The sequence below is a fragment of the Fundulus heteroclitus genome, chromosome 23, assembly GCF_011125445.2.
Source record: "Fundulus heteroclitus isolate FHET01 chromosome 23, MU-UCD_Fhet_4.1, whole genome shotgun sequence".
In the NCBI taxonomy this organism is placed as follows: Eukaryota; Metazoa; Chordata; class Actinopteri; order Cyprinodontiformes; family Fundulidae; genus Fundulus; species Fundulus heteroclitus.
The window spans coordinates 31,454,925-31,472,915 of record NC_046383.1 but is presented as its reverse complement, the minus strand read 5'-3'; positions in this window follow the sequence as shown (position 1 = coordinate 31,472,915).

Here is a 17,991-nt window from a genome sequence, read left to right as displayed (position 1 = left end):
TGAACATTTTGGTACGAGTTTGTCTTTGCCGTAGCTTTTAAGATATGTATATGTTTGGGGAACATTATGGTTTGCAGCTAAATAAAATGATGGTGGAAATGTAAGCAGGGACATGTTTATCCATCTGATTCTTAAATACAGTATATACCATACAACTGGACTTTTGGGACAGGAAATGTGGTTAAAATGTAACTTATGGTCAGTATTGCTGGTCTTTTGGAAACAGCAGGAACCAAAATTGACATCAAACTGCTGCTGGCATCCAGCGGTCTGGTCAATGCTTTCAACTGTGAGCATGCACACCTCATGCATTCCTTTAGATGCACAATCTAAAAGAAGAATATAATCAAATCCAATAGACATTGGCAACCCATAAAACATGCTGTTTATTGACGCATCCCATGGAGCAACTTGTAAATCTGTATGGGTAAATCTGGTTTATACCTTTTTTTGTTTTCGCTGTTTAACCAAAGAAAAACTGCCCGGTCGCACATTTGTCGAAGCTTAGAGTTATTTAAAATTAATAAGGGCCTTTTAAGTCTAACTTTATAACTGCATTGAGTGAGAGTCAGGGTGTGCCCTGCACACGTCTCCAGTCCATCACGGGGTAACACAGAGACACACCGGAGCAAACAGCCACACATGCACACACACTCAGATCTGGGGGAAATAACCTAATAGTCATCTATTGCGGGACAAAGCCAGAGTATCTGGAGAGAACGCGCATGAGAGGAACATGCAGAGTTCATGCAGATATACCACAGGTCGGGATTCAAACCCAGGACCGTTTTGATGCAAGGTAACATTGCGACCGAATGTGCCACTGTGCATTCCTTTATGAGATCCAGTATCAATGAATTTGATCCTTCTGCATCGATCAGATTGTGGTGATAAGATCAAAGTGCAGGGCGGGGTCAGCGGTTCCTAGCCCTTGTCCACAAAGGCTGCCAACCTTTTACAAAATCAGTAGCTACAGATCTCCAAACTTCATGACACCCTCCGATTACCTCGAGAACATCTTTACAGAATGGGTTTCCTTAGCAGAGCAGCTGCATCCAAGCTTTAGAATACTGTGTGAAAAGCTTTGCATGCAGAGGTGTAAAGCCCATTGCTGCTGGAGTAATGAGTCCTGGTTTCTAGAGCATCTTTGGGATGAATTGGAGCGGGGGCTGGAAGCCGTGACATTTCGTCCAATTAAGAGACACATCACCCAAATGTACCTTAAAAGAACAATAATCTTTGCATTTTTATTTATTCTTGGTTCACATCAAAGTCCAGTGACCATAAAGAGGATTTATTCTTATGAACAAGTATCCATTCCTCCTAAGGACAATAGTCAAAACTCAACTTTAATGCAACATATTCAACACACAACACCTTTTGCAGTCACCTTTATTTTCTAGCTAGAACTAGTCATTTTAGGTCCACCTGCTTTACTGCTGAGATGTAGGTGCAAACGTGGTTAGTTTTAGAAAACATTATGTCTTGGTTAGAAGAAAGGCTGCACTGTAGCATTATCCATGTTGCTTCACAGTAAGAAGACTGTTGGTTCCGGTTCTTGCCTGAGCCTTTCTCTATGGGGTTTGCTTGTTCTTCCCTACTAAAAACATGCACGTTTATTTAATTGGCCCCTTTAAATGGGTTTGAATGTGTGCAGACATGTTTTTTTCTTCTAATCTTGTATTTTCCTGATGTGTCTGCATGCTTCCCTGTGATGGGCTGGACACCACTGGGTGTACGCCAGGGTGTATCACACACAGCCACAACCATGCAAGGACTAGATATGTATTATATGTAAATGAATACCGACAGAGACTGCAATAATGGCAATCTGCTTGCCAATGTGCCCTGGTTTGCATGCCGTCAGATCATATTGAACGTGAACTCCAGCTTTCCAAGGCTCCTGCACCAGGCACTTGCAGGCGATCTCAGCCCATAGCTGGGTCCTTTTCTCTGCAGTTCTCCCAAATGAAAACTTTTTGAACTGCGTCCTTGGGTCATCAACATCTTTCCACTGCGCTCAGTTGCTTGCTGCCCAGAATGAGTTGGAGAGCATTGCAGGGAGAGGGATGTCGTTTTTTTTATTTTTTTATTCTTTATCTCCTGGAACTGTTACCGTCGCAACCCAATCTCAGATAACTGGAGGACAGTAGCTGGATGGAGGAAAAAATGGATGTGGATGTATTTCTAGCGATACTGCTGCCGTGTAGGTGGAAGGTTACAGATCAGACATTCTTACTTGGGCCTTTCTGGGTAGACTGCAGGATCTCCCAGAACATCTGTGGGGTTTGGCTGGATACTCTTACTTAGTCCCAGAATACTCACGTTAGCTAGACGGATTGGTAAAAATGATCCTTATCAGAAAATGTGTTTTATTTTGATTTGCATATGTTCGTCTGTTTAATTCTTTGTGGGTCCTGTCCAGGGTTTACCTTGCTTTTGGCAATTGGTCCATCAGGGCAGCAGCCCCACCCTGAACAGGATTCAGCATCAATAGAAGTTGCATGGTATGTATTTGCAAATTTATAAAAGGGCTAAATCTATGCTTTCCTTCCCAACTCACGCTACCATCATTGTGACTGTGTGTGATAGACATCTAGTGACATCTGGGAACATCATCGCAGCGCATGCCCCGTAGAGCCGAGGGAGACGACGCAGTGTGCAGCGAGGGAATCCGGACCTTCTGAGATGAAAGCCAGATCTGATAGATGGATGCAGAAAAAGTCGGCCCAGAATTAGTTTGTCTTATTCCGTGTTTATTTATGATGGCGAGATGCCCCCCTGCGTCTTCACATGCACCCCCGTTTGAAACCTGCAAATGCTCAGAGAGACGAGAAGGCTATCTCTGTCTGAGAAGTGTCGCGTGAGACAATGTGTGTTATTTATCAGAGCTTTTCTTTGGTACCTTTTTCAGCAAACTCCTTGTTTCCGAGTTCTGCACAATACACAGACGCCTCTACTTGAATGAGACCCGACTTATCTGTCGTTGTGGTTCCCTCAGGTTTTTTTTTTTTTTCACTCGGGCCTAAATGCTCAGACCACCAACTTCTCATCTCTCCTGAAGAGTAAAGACAAGCAGATATGATGAAACAGAAGAAATTCTGCTCAAAGCTACGGGGCCTGGTGGTACTTTGTCTGGCCCATCTAGATCGTTCTGATAGGACGAAACGATAAGAAAGATGAAAGTACCCTGTCATCAGCTTCTTTTCCTTCATCTCGTCTTTGTCCTACAACATCACAGCGAGGGGCAAAGACAATACCTGTGCGTGGTTCTGCTTCTCAGAGGGGAAATGTTGGAGGCTTCTATGTCCTCCACATGCTCACCATGTAACCGGCCCTGAGCTGCAACATGCATACGATGGCGAGGAGGTCAACGAGCTCGGCTCTTGGTCATGTTTTACTAATTATTTGATGCTCTTTCAAATTAAGTTTAAGGTCCTGACTTCCCGCGCCGGGTCAGCTGGGTTGTAAAGACCTACAGCGAGGTCTAGCTGTAGTGCCAAGCTTATTTTCACTCTTCTTAGTTGGTTTTAAAACAGCATTTCTTCAAAGCTGGCTAATCTCACTTCATCTCTAGATAGCTATGATGGCTGATTGTGAGACTTAGGGGCCTGTTTCATGTTGTACTTAACAATCATACGGCTCTTTCTACAATGCCTCTCAGCATGCCTTATCCTTTGAATAAATCTGTCTTTTGACTTTGCCGCAAATTTGCAGCGGCATTTAATCCCCCCCCCCCCCATCCCAATTTTATCTCATTAAAACCACAGATGAACTGGTATATAGCAGAAAAACACCATATAGTTTATATGTGTGAGGTGGAGAGAAATGCATTTTTCAACAAAAGTTAAAAGAAAATATATAGTTTTAATGGTGAAAACTGAGAAGTGTAGCTGTCCACCTAAGTTCAGCCAAACTGTTACCCTCACAAGAAAGGAACCAAACCCGGGGCCAGAGAGCAATAATAAGAAAAGCCAGAAGTCAGTGGGAACTTTGGAGGAGCGACATAGAGACAGCTCAGAGGGGGAATTCTGTTCGGACAATTGTTGCTTCATGTTCGATTTGTATTGGGATCCAAATACAGGCAGCAGAAGTGAGAAGGGAAGTAAAACAATGATTGTAAGAAGGTGCTCTGGTCATGTGAGACCAACATGTATACTCTTTAGTTTTAAAAATCTAAGTGGAGCAGAATAGTAACACTTACAGCCTGAACCCACGACCACACAGGGAAATATGGTGGTGGCAGCATCATGCTGTGTAGAGCAAAAGCAGAATCTGTGAAAAGATGGATAGAGCTAAACAGCTGGAAGAAACTCAGTTGGAGACTACATTTACATTCACAAATGATTCGGCCTTTTACAAAATTTTGCACTGTCAACTACTTCTGGACATTATTCTGTGGTCAGTGACCACAGAATTAGCCCTCTCACAACCAAACATGCCCAATAACAACTAGTGGTTTTAAACCAGCAATGCTAGAATGTTTCGCATAAGTTTATGTCACGATGCCCAAATAAAAACTGCCCCAGAATCTTGGGAAGGATTTTATTTTGCAAGAACCACTCCCTCATTTTTTATCTATGTCTGTGTGTACGTCTTTTTGTGTGTGAGTGTGTGTGTGTGTGTGTTAGGGGGCTTCTGTTAAAATCTTAATAATTAAAAATCTGTAATTATTACACCTTCCCTTTCAGAGTGTTTACTTATGTCTTAAATTATAAAAACAGAGATAGATTTTTCCCCTCTAAAACACATGCCAGTGTGTCTGAATGTTCAAATGTTCATTTGTAAAGCGTTTTTAAAATCCATTACCAAAACAAACCCAGAGACCCTTGAAATATTTTTCTTATTCTTTTGGACTGTAACTACTAAAAGAAACAATTTGAGGTTAATGCTTTATTAATTTGATATCTCTGTTTCTGGTGCAATCTTGGGGCTACAATTTTGTAGCAAGAGAGGTTGAGCATGATACTGTTTCCTATCGTGTCGTGAGTATTGACAGGATAGGAAACACATGGCCTGTGGGTCTAAATGAGGAAATGACAGAGATTTTAGTAGTGCAAGTATATTGGGATCAAAGGTGTGGAATTCACTAAAATCTGGTGCATTGGGCAATTTTTACTGCAACATTAATGTTTACATTTTTATTTATTTAAATATTAAAAAATAAAAATACAATAAGAAACATAAAAAAACTGAATTTGAGTGGCATGCTGGTGCTCTATTGGTGGTCAGATGTTTACCAGCTGAATGAATTAAGAAACAAGTAAAGTCACCAGTTTTCCTTTCAATTTCAAGCATGCTGCATGCTGAGGTGAGTGAATGTTAATCACCACAGACGGCCCATCAATGCCCCCTTTCTATGGTGACACATTGATATGGTGCTGGTCGGCTTGAGTCAGTTCAGCACGGGTGGTTTTACATTGCAACTGAGCACCACGCTGCCAATGTTAACGAGGTTGACATAGCAAGGCAGCGCTGAGAGTCCAACACATAATGCTTTTCATCAGCCGCCAAGCACAAAAACGTGTGCTCCTCTGCTTTGGACCACGGTATTGATTTGGGGGCTTCGATCTTCGTTCGGTATCTAATGATATACTCGGTAACGGGTTGTGGCTGTTGTGTGTTCATGGCGGGTCTGATTCTTGTTTTGGGGTCACTCTTGTTATCCAAACAGTGACTCCACCCTGAAAAGCAGATAAAGTGATTTGACCCGTAGCAAACCATTCTGAGTTGGGACTAATGAAAGAGGGGCATAAGTAATGTTAATATTGAATCAGTGCAGGAATATTTACATAGCAGTTGTCTAAATGCTGTAGCGGCACACGCGTGCAATATTCATGGGGTATGAAAGCTGCTGTGATCACATAGAGGAGCTTTTCCAAATGTCCCAAAAAAATCAGTGGTGGCCTGACTTCTCCGCTGATGTAATTGTGATTGCTATATTTTCAAATGCATAGGAAGTTGATGCTAAGGCAGTATGTGTCAAAAGCTCCATTGAAATCCAAGGCAGATATACAATCGTGTGGTGGGGAGATTACATCAATCAGTCAAATCAATAAATGATTAATATTAGGAAGAACTTAATTAATTGCAGGAGTTAGTAATCAGGGGTTTATATATTTTAAAAGACCAAAGCAAAATGCAACCCTATTGCTCAGCTTGGGAGACATACCAAAAATCTCCCATGGTACACAAACGGAAATAATGATTTGGATTTTAAAGAATGATTATGTCCTGAATTAGTTTACTCAGTCTATGTAAACTTGAACGATCCTGTAAATCCAGTGTTGCTTGTGTTTAGCGGGACTCCCTTCTTATCGCAGGCGGATAAACTATTTAATTTCCCTTCAGAATCAGATGCTGCTTTTTTGGCGCAGCAGAAGCAGAATGAACGGCTGCAGCTTCCCAGCCACTGAAAGAGGCTCCCGCCATTACTGCTGTGATCACAGACAGCATCTTTCTGGGTCATACTGACGGAATGAGGTAGTCCCTGTGAAAATAAACATTAACTGCGAGCTGTATTACACCTGATTCTAAAACATCCACCAATGACAACATAAACCCTCACCTATCTTCCTCCAGGCCCTGGGATTGTGGGTGCTATTGTGATTGGTCAGCACAGGTGAGGCCTGTGAGGGAAACGGCATGCCTTCCTCCTTTACAGAAAACTTCCTTTGTTTGCCTCTGACATGGGGAATGTGTGGCTAAGCATCTATGTGGCCCTTTGAGGACCCGAGACGAGTCCCCTGTATTTTCCTAATGTGCAAGGAGGAACACTTTGATCCCACCGAGCAGGTGGGCGTCAGCTCTGGAGACACGGTTTGCAGACTTTCGTGGCTCATTTCTCTTGATGGCAGTTTAGTTAATTTTACACTTCATTTAAACTGACCAACGGATACGTTCAATGTGAGTTTAACAGCTTGAGTTGGGTTGAAATGAAACGTTTTGCATGTTTTTACCGTCAAACTGGTAGGTGTCCTTCCTTTGTTCCGGCAAAGGTTGTGGGACTCATTGCAGAGAGACTGATCTGCAGTGTTGGCAGCAGGTCTCTGATCGCTTCACTGATATCTTTAAATCCAAAAGAAAGCACACCCGGACAAAGACCCAGCAGACAGAATAATGTGAGCTGGGGGAATCTTTTTCTGCTTAATTTTTATTAAAAGAATGAACACAATTATTACAGTGCTGTGGAAAAAGTATTTGCTCCGTTACAGATTTCTTCTGTTTTTGCTTTTTTTTTGTCACACTTAAAGCTATAGTTGGTAATCCTGTTCAGGAACACTTTTTGTTATACTGGGTAAAATGGTCCTTTCACCCTGAAAGCAGGAACTGTGTTATGTATTCAGAAAAAAGAGGTAAATAAATTCAATCTCTGTAGGAGCTGCATGATGGTAAAAACTCTGACCGATCCCTGCTCTTCAGTGCAAAGAGAAGTGATTGGTCAGAGTTTTTTGTACATTTTCTTATCATTTTTTTTTAAAGGTTTCTGTCTCATTTAGAAACTTCTTGGTAAAATGAAGTGAATTTTACATCTAAATCTACAGTATTCTAAAATGTTTTGTGTGCATTTGTAAATGCATATCAGAACAAGAATATCCCGCACACAAACAATGGTGATGGTGGTCAGTGATACTTGAGTTATGAAGCAGGACAGTGAACCAAGCACACCCTTTAGTTGATCTCTGAATAGCTGAAACCTAGAAGGTTTACAATTGGCCTAGTCAAAGTCTGGACTTCAATCCAATTCAGATGCTGTGCCATGACCTTAAAGAGGCTGTTCATGCTGGAATCACCTCATTGTGCCTGAATTAAAACAATTCTGCGACCAAAAATAGGTCAAAATTACTCAGCAGCAATGTAAAATACCCAACACCAGTCATTGCAACCAGTTATTGGGTTTAGGGGTAATTACTTTTTCCACATAGAGCCAAGTAAGTCCTGGCAGCTTTTTCCCACTTAAAAATAAAACCCTTATCTAAAATCTGCTTTTGCATTCACTCAAGTAAAACCTCAGAAATCTGTAACACCTTTTCACAGCACTCCAAACTACTCATGAATCCTAAAAAAACAACTGAATGAGCTACTCGGCCAACTTTCAGAGCGTTAACTAAAGTATTATAACATCTTACTGGTACCGGCATGGGAAAAAGACCTCGAAGGGCACAAGTGAAGCACCAGATAGCCTGAATATGATATTTCCTGTGCACTCAGCTCCTCTCTTCCAGGCCAGATCTGTATGGTGATTAGTTAGTGGGACGTGAAGAGGTATGCATGGTCTGTGAGCAGGAGGAAAAAGGAGGTAGAGGCCAGAGCCTCAACACAACCCCTCTGTGTCCGACAACTGCTAATCTGTGTGTTCTTGTTAGACCAGCCAGTGAACTGTGAAGGTCTCCCAGCAGCCCGAGTATATGTTACCCCCCCCCGGCATGTCGGCGCTGTCATTATTCCTGTGACTTTTCCGACTTTCCCTATGGTAATGTCTTTCTGTTGACGGTTTATTGGACCACCACTAATGTTGGTATTGAGGATGACTGGAGGCATATAGACAGCGGGACCTTACCTGCACTTGACAGAGGTTGGTAGGAGTCACACCAGGGGTTTCAGCGAGGCCAGGTGGTTGTGTAGGTGACTGGCAGGCGGGGTGAGTTCTTCACAAAAATGGTGCTGAACAGGACACGAGGCTCACGCTCCAATTGGTTGCGTCATCCGTCTGTATGTCCCTCCGCTGATGAGGCCGTTATTTCCTCCCCCCACCAGGTGCCGCTTCCTATCACTGAACCACATGTGCACAAAATGACATCCAAATTGGATACCTTACCCTCAACAATCTTTTGTTTCAAATATATTTAATAGATTGTATCTTGATATTTAGGGTTATTTAAATTTGAGGATGATTTTGTTACAAACTCCCCCCCCCCCCACCTCCTTGTTGTTGCCTCTGTAGTAGAGTGATGTGTCTCTCTCGGCCAGGGGATTTCCTTCTTCCAGAAGCGCTCAAAGTTATTACTGTGGAGGAGGATCTAAGCGAGGCTGCAAGGCCTGTTTGATGTTCCCCGCAGCATTACGGCCTGCTAACACTCCCAGAGATCACAGCAGAGCAGTCAAAGCAACACACCACTAACTCAGAGTACCTTCTGTTTTAATTAAACAGTTAGCGTGATCTGAGGCTACATCCATCCTGACGGTTGGGGGAAAAGGCTTTAAATCTACTTTCACTGAACTGCCGTGTTACACACGCAGCCATATCCATACATAGAGAGTAAATGTAACATTTACAGCAAAGCGTAACACGGGCCTCACGCTGGATTCTTTAGTTCAGTTGTCTGTTTTTATCCTCAAAAAAAAAAAAAAAAGAAGAAGAAGAAAAAAAAAAACAGGACTCGAGTGACTGTCTTTGGAGCCTCAAACTTGCACGGACCTGTTCTTGTGTAGCCCTGTGATTTATACAATATACTGTTAGAGATTATTGTACCGAATGGAAAGTTCTGTTTACATTTCAGGAGATCTTCACTTTTAAATGTACTCAACATATGAAATCATTCAGATCCATTTTAACGGATGATTATATGAAATTAAGATTGCACCGGACCCTAACGTCGCGCAAATCCCCAACCGGTACTGCTGTTTGGGCCTCAACAGTTTCCATCCTTGTAATTTCTACATGTGATGCCGTATGTGTATGTGCATAAAGAATGGCACAAAAACATTGTGTAAACTTATTGATAAATGTAGACTGTATGTAAAAGATGGATGGAGTCTCAGTGCCTGAAAGGAAAGCTAATGGGGAAGGACCTTCAAGCTGCATTCTAAACAGTGACCAGTAGGGGGGTGACTCATGAGGTCACTGAAAGTTTTAGATAAATCTATGAGAAAATACACCTTTCTTCATTAAATTTTTTTTTAACAATAACAGTAGCAACAGAAACAAAAAATCCTTATACTTTGAAGCCCTAAACAGACTTTCAACTTATTTTATTGCGTCATCTTTTTTAAATTGCAGCTTCATTTCATTTAAAGAAGCACCATGTAACTCCTAGTCACTAGGGGCACCAGAACTGTAACTTCCAGGTTTATTGTTTTTTTGTCGCAAAATTAAACAGTATCCCTCCGTGTTTTGGAATCTGAGACTTTGGACCATCAGATTGAGAAGTCCTTGTAAAGACAAGGCCACATTCATCCCTCCAGATGAAATCCTACACCATATAACCAAAAATATGTTTGATCAGGTAAGTAACATATCTGTTTTGTCCTATTGGGAGACACAGAATGGGTTGCTCCAGATCGAGTGACCCGTTCAGCAACGGATCCGACTCTTCGTTTACATAGGAGGGTTTTTGAGAAGGGCAGCCCACACAGAGCATCGATATGCAGCAAGTCCTGCATATTGACCCGAAAAATAATTTAAAGGAACAGTAAGTAATAAGGACACCTAGTGGTTAAAATTGGAACAACACACACACAATGCCTTTTACGGACATCCTCCATTTACTCAACGGTCCTTTGTCTCACTGAAGTATCACTTCCACAGGACACGTTTATGATGCTGCGTTCTGTTTTATTTCTGGTCAACTTCTCTTACTGGCTTCCATGTCAGCAGGCTGCTGCTCTTTTGCCAACATAAAATACCAAATGCTGCGCTCTGCTTTGAGAACCCTGGGAACTCTCATATGATTGGCTCAGGAAACAGGAAGTAAACACAGGCTACACTCTGAACCCAAGTAGTGCTGTGGCTCTAGGTTTGAAAGGAGAAAAAGGTGACTCAGACAGTGTTGATGGAGAGGATCGATTGTTTATGGGGAATGTTACTTCCATCCCAGGCGACCAATGAGAATGATTTAGGTTGACTTTACAGTAAATATCTTACTTATTGCTCCTTTATTGTATCTCAAATAAAGCTAATACTTAGGTCAAAACTTACACCGTGCTGCATTAAATACCAACGCTAGGCAATACTTCAATACATTGTGATCAGACCCCAATTGTTGACTGCTTCATGCAGTTTTTATAGTTTCAATCCTGCTGTTGCCCAAAAAGCCAAATGTTTAATTATTTTTTAACTTTTAATTCGTGTGAACTTGTTAGATGTTAGTAAATGTTATTCTCTCGTTTTTAGTTTTGTTTCTTGTCAGGTAATTGTCTTTATCTGCTACTTCTACAACTGAAAAAATGGCCTCCCTGTAATCCAGTTTTAAATGGCTGGAAAGGACAAGCTGCTCACAGTGAAGCTTTTCACAATCTGTCTTATCTGTTCTGTTTTTATATTCAATATATTTCACAAAAAATATATATTTCATAAAATAATCTGCAGCCTACTACTTTTGTACAAAGTTTTAATAACAGAAGAAAGTATGCCATATCAATAATTGTGGAATATTAACTATGGTATTTACTCTTTTTATCTTCTATTCATGGCTGTTTCCTTAAAACTAACTTTAGATAAGACTAGTTTGCTTATTTTTCACTTTTACCAAGCCTTCTGCGGCCTTGTTTAATGGGAACCCATTGTTGTCATTACATACACACATCATGCATGAGATTTAGGTGCACTCCCAAGTGAAGCCCATAGAGAAAAAAGAAATATGAACAGAAGCCGCAACCATTGAATTATATTCAAGTTTTCCACATGTGAAGCTGGAATAACGTGTCTCCATAAGTAGACCTGAATTAACCCCCCACCCCAGGCGGGGCACCAAACTGGCCAGAGCTGGCTCTGTCTGGTTGCCACTGGGACAGACACCGCTAACCTTCAGGCTGCAGGTCCTGGACGCCACGTCTGTAATAGGCCAATTCACACGTGTGCATTCTGCTGCTCATAGATTTATACCTAATATCTGCAGGCTGGGAGCACTGTAACCAGAGTCCAATGATTGTGGACACCAATAAATAAAGTTGATTTTGATCTGAGGTTCTGAAAGTTGGCCCATTCTGATTCCTTGTTCCGACTCTCCCACGGGACAAAGGGGGAAATTCCCCCTGAGCTGAAAATCGTCCCCAGGCCACCCTCACCGCCTGTTTGGGTTTACCAGCCACTGGGCGTGCTGTTTACCAGGTAGTGATCAGCTGACAGGATGTAAAGCTGCAGGTCTGGAGAGACAATTACAAAATGAATCACCAACCTCTGACCTAAGGTGGCCTGGTACTAAGTATGAACCACCTTGTGCTCCAACATGGTGCTCATGATGGACATCCGATGCCTGGCACAGAAGACTACAAACAAAACGCCGCTCAGATTCAGACCAGGGTGGCGGTTTTGCCCGTTTACACACGTCCGGATAACGCCATCATTTCTCAGAGGTGTAAAAGTCAAGGTGTTACTTTATTGTATCTGTTATACTATATCCGTTGGTTGTGCTGTTCTTTTTACATGTCTCTTTGCAGGTGATGAAGCAGACTGAAGACGTTTTATCATTCTCTCCCTTTTATCTCCTCTTTCTTTCACCTTTTCTCTTTCTCTTCTCTCTTCTTGTTCTTCCTTTCCTCTCCTACTTTCCCATTGTAGTGTCCACATAATTTGAAATACTCCCTGCATGAATCATAATAAAACCATTTACATGCATAAATATATGGCGAAAGCCGTACGGCTCCACTGGTGAAAGTAAAATCTGTTGAGCTCTTTTTGGCATTTAGACAACAATTCTTAATGCCACATTGCCAGACAGGACACTGAAAAAAAAAAAAAAAAAAAAAAGGTGTAAAAGTCCTCCAGGAGCACCACAGAGAAGAAACCCCTTGCAGGACACCATCCAGAGACTCCAAGGATGGACAAATGGGGCAAATTTCCATCAAACTATTATAAGAAGTTTAAAGATGGATACCCAAAGTGGTTGACCCAACATGAACTGTTTAAAATGCCATTCTATAAAATACCAAGGAATTTGAAGAAAGTAAAAATAGAAATTGTTGAAAGGATGTCTAATAGAAAAAAAAGTAAAAATCCCATTGTCTTGGGAATTAGCAATCACCAGAAGCTCTCTGTAATGTTCAACGATGTTGCATGATGCTGGCAAACGCTGGGCCATCAGAGCGTTTTTTTCGTGGCTTGCACTCGTGCTGAACCTGTTTCAAACAAGTGTCGTGAGAAACGATGACAGCTTGGAGTCTGTTCCAGAGTAACAAGTCAATCAAGCGGCGACAGAAGCAGAAATGTTGCTGTTATTATCTCAAATCACACATTTGCCATTTCCAGGTCTGGGAAGACATCGTTTTAAGCCTGTAAGAATGTTCTGGGGTCCCACGCAGAAATAATAAGTGGTATTCTCCATGTCTGGATGCTGGCCAAGACCAGCATTTCATCTGCCACCCTTAGCTAAAACGTATTTGGGTTCACGCGAGCTGGAATCGTCAATAGATGTGCAGGATTTCATGGTGAATTCTTCTCTCGTATCGTTTTTCTCTCCCCTGCCCTTAAGTCTCTCGCTCTAAGCCCTCTTTTCTCTCCTTCTTCCCTTGTTATTTTTCCTTTTTTCCTTTTTTTTTTTTTTACCTGGAAGGTGCAGGTGTGAAAGGGCGAGGCCGTGGAAAAACATTCGATTCCGCAAACTTGTCATGAAGGAATCCATTTACTGACCTCTGCATCTTGGCACACAATGACAAATGGGTTCACAATTTTCCGCCTGACTGGGGGGCAACAAAGCACATTTCCACTTTCGCTGGGAGCCGGCGCGCAGCGTACAGTCTCCCTGCAGAACGCCGTCTAACCAGGGCTACGGTCAAAATAGACAATTACACTGCTTGTGAAGTACGGAGACAAACATGCTGAGGTAAAAGGCTGACTTCAGGGGGTGAGGTCAAGCTGTTATTTCTCTCTCCCATCAGAATTTTTAAACAGCTTTTTGTTTTGCACTGCTCATGATGCTAGATGGAAGCTTTTATTGCCCTGGTTGATGCTATTATTGGGTACATCCATGTCTATCCTCATGTAACCCAGTCTTAGACAGGTTTTAGTTGGTCTCCAGACTGCTGGTAACAGCTTTTGTCTTGTGTGTCTGACAGTTCATCCAAGCGTGGGATAAACAAAGACCGTCTTTTGCTCTTGCTCATCAGAGGTCTATATGTATTTCTGCTTCTTCTTTTATCTCCATTGTACATTCGCTTCTTCGCTAATGTTAAATACGTTTGCAAGTTCCTATCCAGTACCTTGAACTTGTCTAGATTTCGTCACCTTACAACCACAAACCTGAATGTATTCTGTTTGGATTTCACGGGACAGACCAACACAAAGTAGTGCGTAACTGTAAGGTAGAAACGAATGGGTTTCTAAAACTCTTATAAAAAACACCAGAAAATCGTGGCGTGCATTTCTATTCAGCCCAATACTTTGCAGGACCACCCCATGCCGCCATTATAGCTGCACATCTTTTGGCAGGCGTCTCCATGTGTTTGTCCATCTAAAGACGGAGGTGTTTGCTCATTCTTTGCAGAATAGCTGAGGCTCGATCAGATTAGATAGAGAGTGTTTCTGAACAAGAATTTAAAAGCTTAATTGGATTTAGGTCTGGACTTTGACTGGGCACTTCTAACACATGAATAAGGTTTCGTCTAAACCATTCAATCGTAGCTCTTGCTGTATGTTTAGGGTTCTTGTCCAACTGGAAGGTGAACCTCTGGCCCAATGTTCACCTGCAGACTGCGGTGTGGACTGGAGTCACTTGACTTGGAATAGAAAGCACTTTGGACTTGACTTGGACTTTCACAATGCCGACTCGTGACTTTCACTTGATCTTGAGGCCTTTTACTTCAAAGGTTTGTAAATTTAAACAGAAAAAAAATGCAGTTTCACATGTTTTTATTGTATTTTAAAAAGAAATTTTCTTTTTATTTGAAGTGGCAACATCCAACGTGCGATTATCAGCCCATAAGCCCATGCAATTATCAGCTCCATGCATTGGCGGATGAAGTTGTGTGTTATGTGGGTCCGGCACAATGCTAATCTCCTGCAGGGACGACTTGTCATCGTGTCGAGGGTCTATTTGATGCCTGGTGTTATTTAGTGGGCAATTACCACGTTCAGTTGTCAAGCTCGGATTTCCCTGAGGAAGGTCGGCACGGCAGCTCTGCAGACACTCCCACGGAGGTTGGGTCAGCAGATGTGAGGGAAGGGCTCAGAGCCAATGGCTGGTAGAGCTGCTGCAGCAAGAGGCCTCCTGGCATCAACGACTCCTCGTTCCTCAACTTCTTGAACCGCTGCCATCAGACAAACGATACCACAATGCCAGCAGACCGGCCCACAGCTTTTTGCCACAAGCTGCTGGACTGCTGGGATCTTGTAACTCTACAGAATGGTGTGCAGCATGGAGATGACTGGAGATGATTGGCTCTGTGTTCAGGAAGCCCTGGTTGCTTCATTAGTGACCTACAGTTCATTGTTGGCCCCACAGATTCACCGTGAGGGTCGGGTTAGGCGAGATGCTGGCCTATCACACGCACTGATCTATATGCTGGTCATTCAAGAAAGCATCGGTACCTTTAGCAGTGTGGGGAGGAACCAAGTCCTGCTGGAAAATGAAATCAGTATCTGGATACATTTTGCCAGAGGGAAGCATGAAGCGCTCTAAAGGGTTGATCTCATAAGACCAGGTGGACCGACACCAGCAGATAACCCGGCTTTCCAGGCCATTAGTGATGGTGGAAATGTCGCACTGGACCCCCGGATTCTGTGCCTCTCCGCTCTTCCTCCAGAACCAGGGATCTTAAAGCTACACGTTCACATTTTTAACTGAATTAGTAGGCCTAAGTGAACTTTTCAGTGAAGCTCAGTTTTAGTAAGATGTTCCTGTCCAGATGTGCATTTTGCACGTGGTGACTGAGTTTGCTCTACCGGTTCTACCATGATCAGGCGTTGTTCAGGTTCTCTTGTGGTTAAACAAAACGCTCTCCAATGCACCACTGTCTTGTTCACTGAGAGACCAGTGTGTGCCGACATGACTTCTTCTTCTTCTTCTTCTTTTTTGTTCAGCACAACACCTAAACATCGCTGTTTTCTGCTAAAGTCTCCATGGAGATGCAAACAGAGGAGCATATTTTCCACTGCAGCTGACAGCTTGCAGTACGGACTGTCAGTTGAATCAGGTATGGTCTAATTGCCACTTGCAAACGGCAGACTGCAAAATCCTCTCAGCTTCGACGCCGCATTGGAATAAACCCAACGCAGGAGGTGTGAAACATATATTTCTCATGGCTATAAAACATTAAAAGTGGTACTCGCTATAATCAGAAACACAGGCTGCAGATTTTTATTTTTAAATTTTTTTTATTTCTAGAGTCTTTCTCTCTGGACTCTCATAAAAAAGGCCAAACGTATCCAGTGGATAACTCTATACTTACACTTCTGCTGTAATCCCCATAAACACGCATGCAGCTGATAATTTGTGCGCACAGCAATTTACTAAGTGATAAACAAACAGCAAAGAGCCTGAAATCAATAGTTGCAGGATTGCGATGACACGAAGCTGCTGCAGACGCCGTCGCTGCGCAAAAAACACACTCTTAGAAGTGGCCCCAGCTTTAAAGCAACAGGTGAGCTTTGCGGCACCTCCCCTGTCTTTCCCCAGCGAGGCCTTCTAAATATAGAAATTATGCTCCGTGATAATTGGGGGCAGACAACAAAGCCAGCAATATTTCCATCCTCCTCCTCCTCCTCCTCCCCCCCTCTGCTGCTGCTGCTAAGTCACATCTCCAGCTGGCAAACAGCGGGGCCGACATCAGAGCGCGAGAGCTGCAAAGCTGAGGGAACACCTGCGCTGGCGGCCCGGGCTGTGAGGATGGACGAGGAAGATCACTGACTTCCACACCTGCCCGTGGTGGACCCACGCCACATACGCTTTTGATATTTGCACACACTCGCTTAGGTTTCCTCAAGAGGTTGAGGAGGTGCTGAAAGTCGGGGAGCGTCCGTTAAGCGTGTGAGATGGCGTGGGGGGGGGGGGGGGGGTTAAATGTTTTCTGCGAAGAAGCCACAGACCACCTGCAGGAGGAGGAGTAATGGGGGGAACAAAAAGCATCTGCAGGCTGCAAAAACACCATTTAAACAGGTGCCAAAAAGCACTTCTGGGCATCAGGTATCACAGGTCAGGATTTGCAGTGTGTTTAGAGAGATCACCCTGAAAATGTCAAAGGGAACACACGGAGGGGAGGGCTGGTGGGGGTGGGGAGGGGGGGGGGGCATGCTCTTTGATTTGCACACTTTTCACAAGGGTGAAACTCGAGACTTGTTGGATGCAAAAGCAACAACAAGACAAGGCTGTGATTAATGCAGGTCTCATCAGCTTGAAAAGCTGCAATAAAAGCTGCTCAGTCTTTTTCTTTTTTAACAAGCAGTGAAAACAACTGTCCAAAAACACCAGAAGCCCCTTTTCATCGTGCCGGGATAGGCATGTTGAGATGACGGACGGGGGATACCCAAGAGTACTCGGGTTATAAAACACACTCCTGGATGCTGTCATTAATCGACGGCAGCAGCCAGACCTGTGTGGAGGTGGGAAAGTCCCACGGAGCGGAGCTGTAGGCAGGAGAGAGCTGGTAGCAGAGCTGCCGGCCCGTATGGAGACAGCCCACAGACTCACAAACTCGCAGCTCGCACACAGAGCGTCCAGGCTTCAACGCAGGTCAGGAAGGGACGACGTGCGCAGGCATGAGAACGTGGCTTCTGCAGAAAATAAATGATTCTGGAAGCAGGAACAGGCAAACACGGGCTTCTCAGCCTGGGCCTTAACTTGCAGCGTTTCGTACGATGTGTCAACAAGCGGTCTCAGGCCGTCTGCGAGGGTTACTTAATCCTTATCGCTCTGACCTCCACTTTTATTCATCTGCTTAAGTTGCAGGGCCCCAGCTAAAGGTCAGATTTTATTTGGCCCTGATCGGCCTGTTGCACGGACTCTCCGTTCACGGCGCTCTGCTTTGAAGTTTTTACGCATTATGCAGACGTCTGTCTGCATAATGGCGTCCATAAAGAAAGACAACACTGATCTCGTAAGTAGGTTTATATGTTCAAAC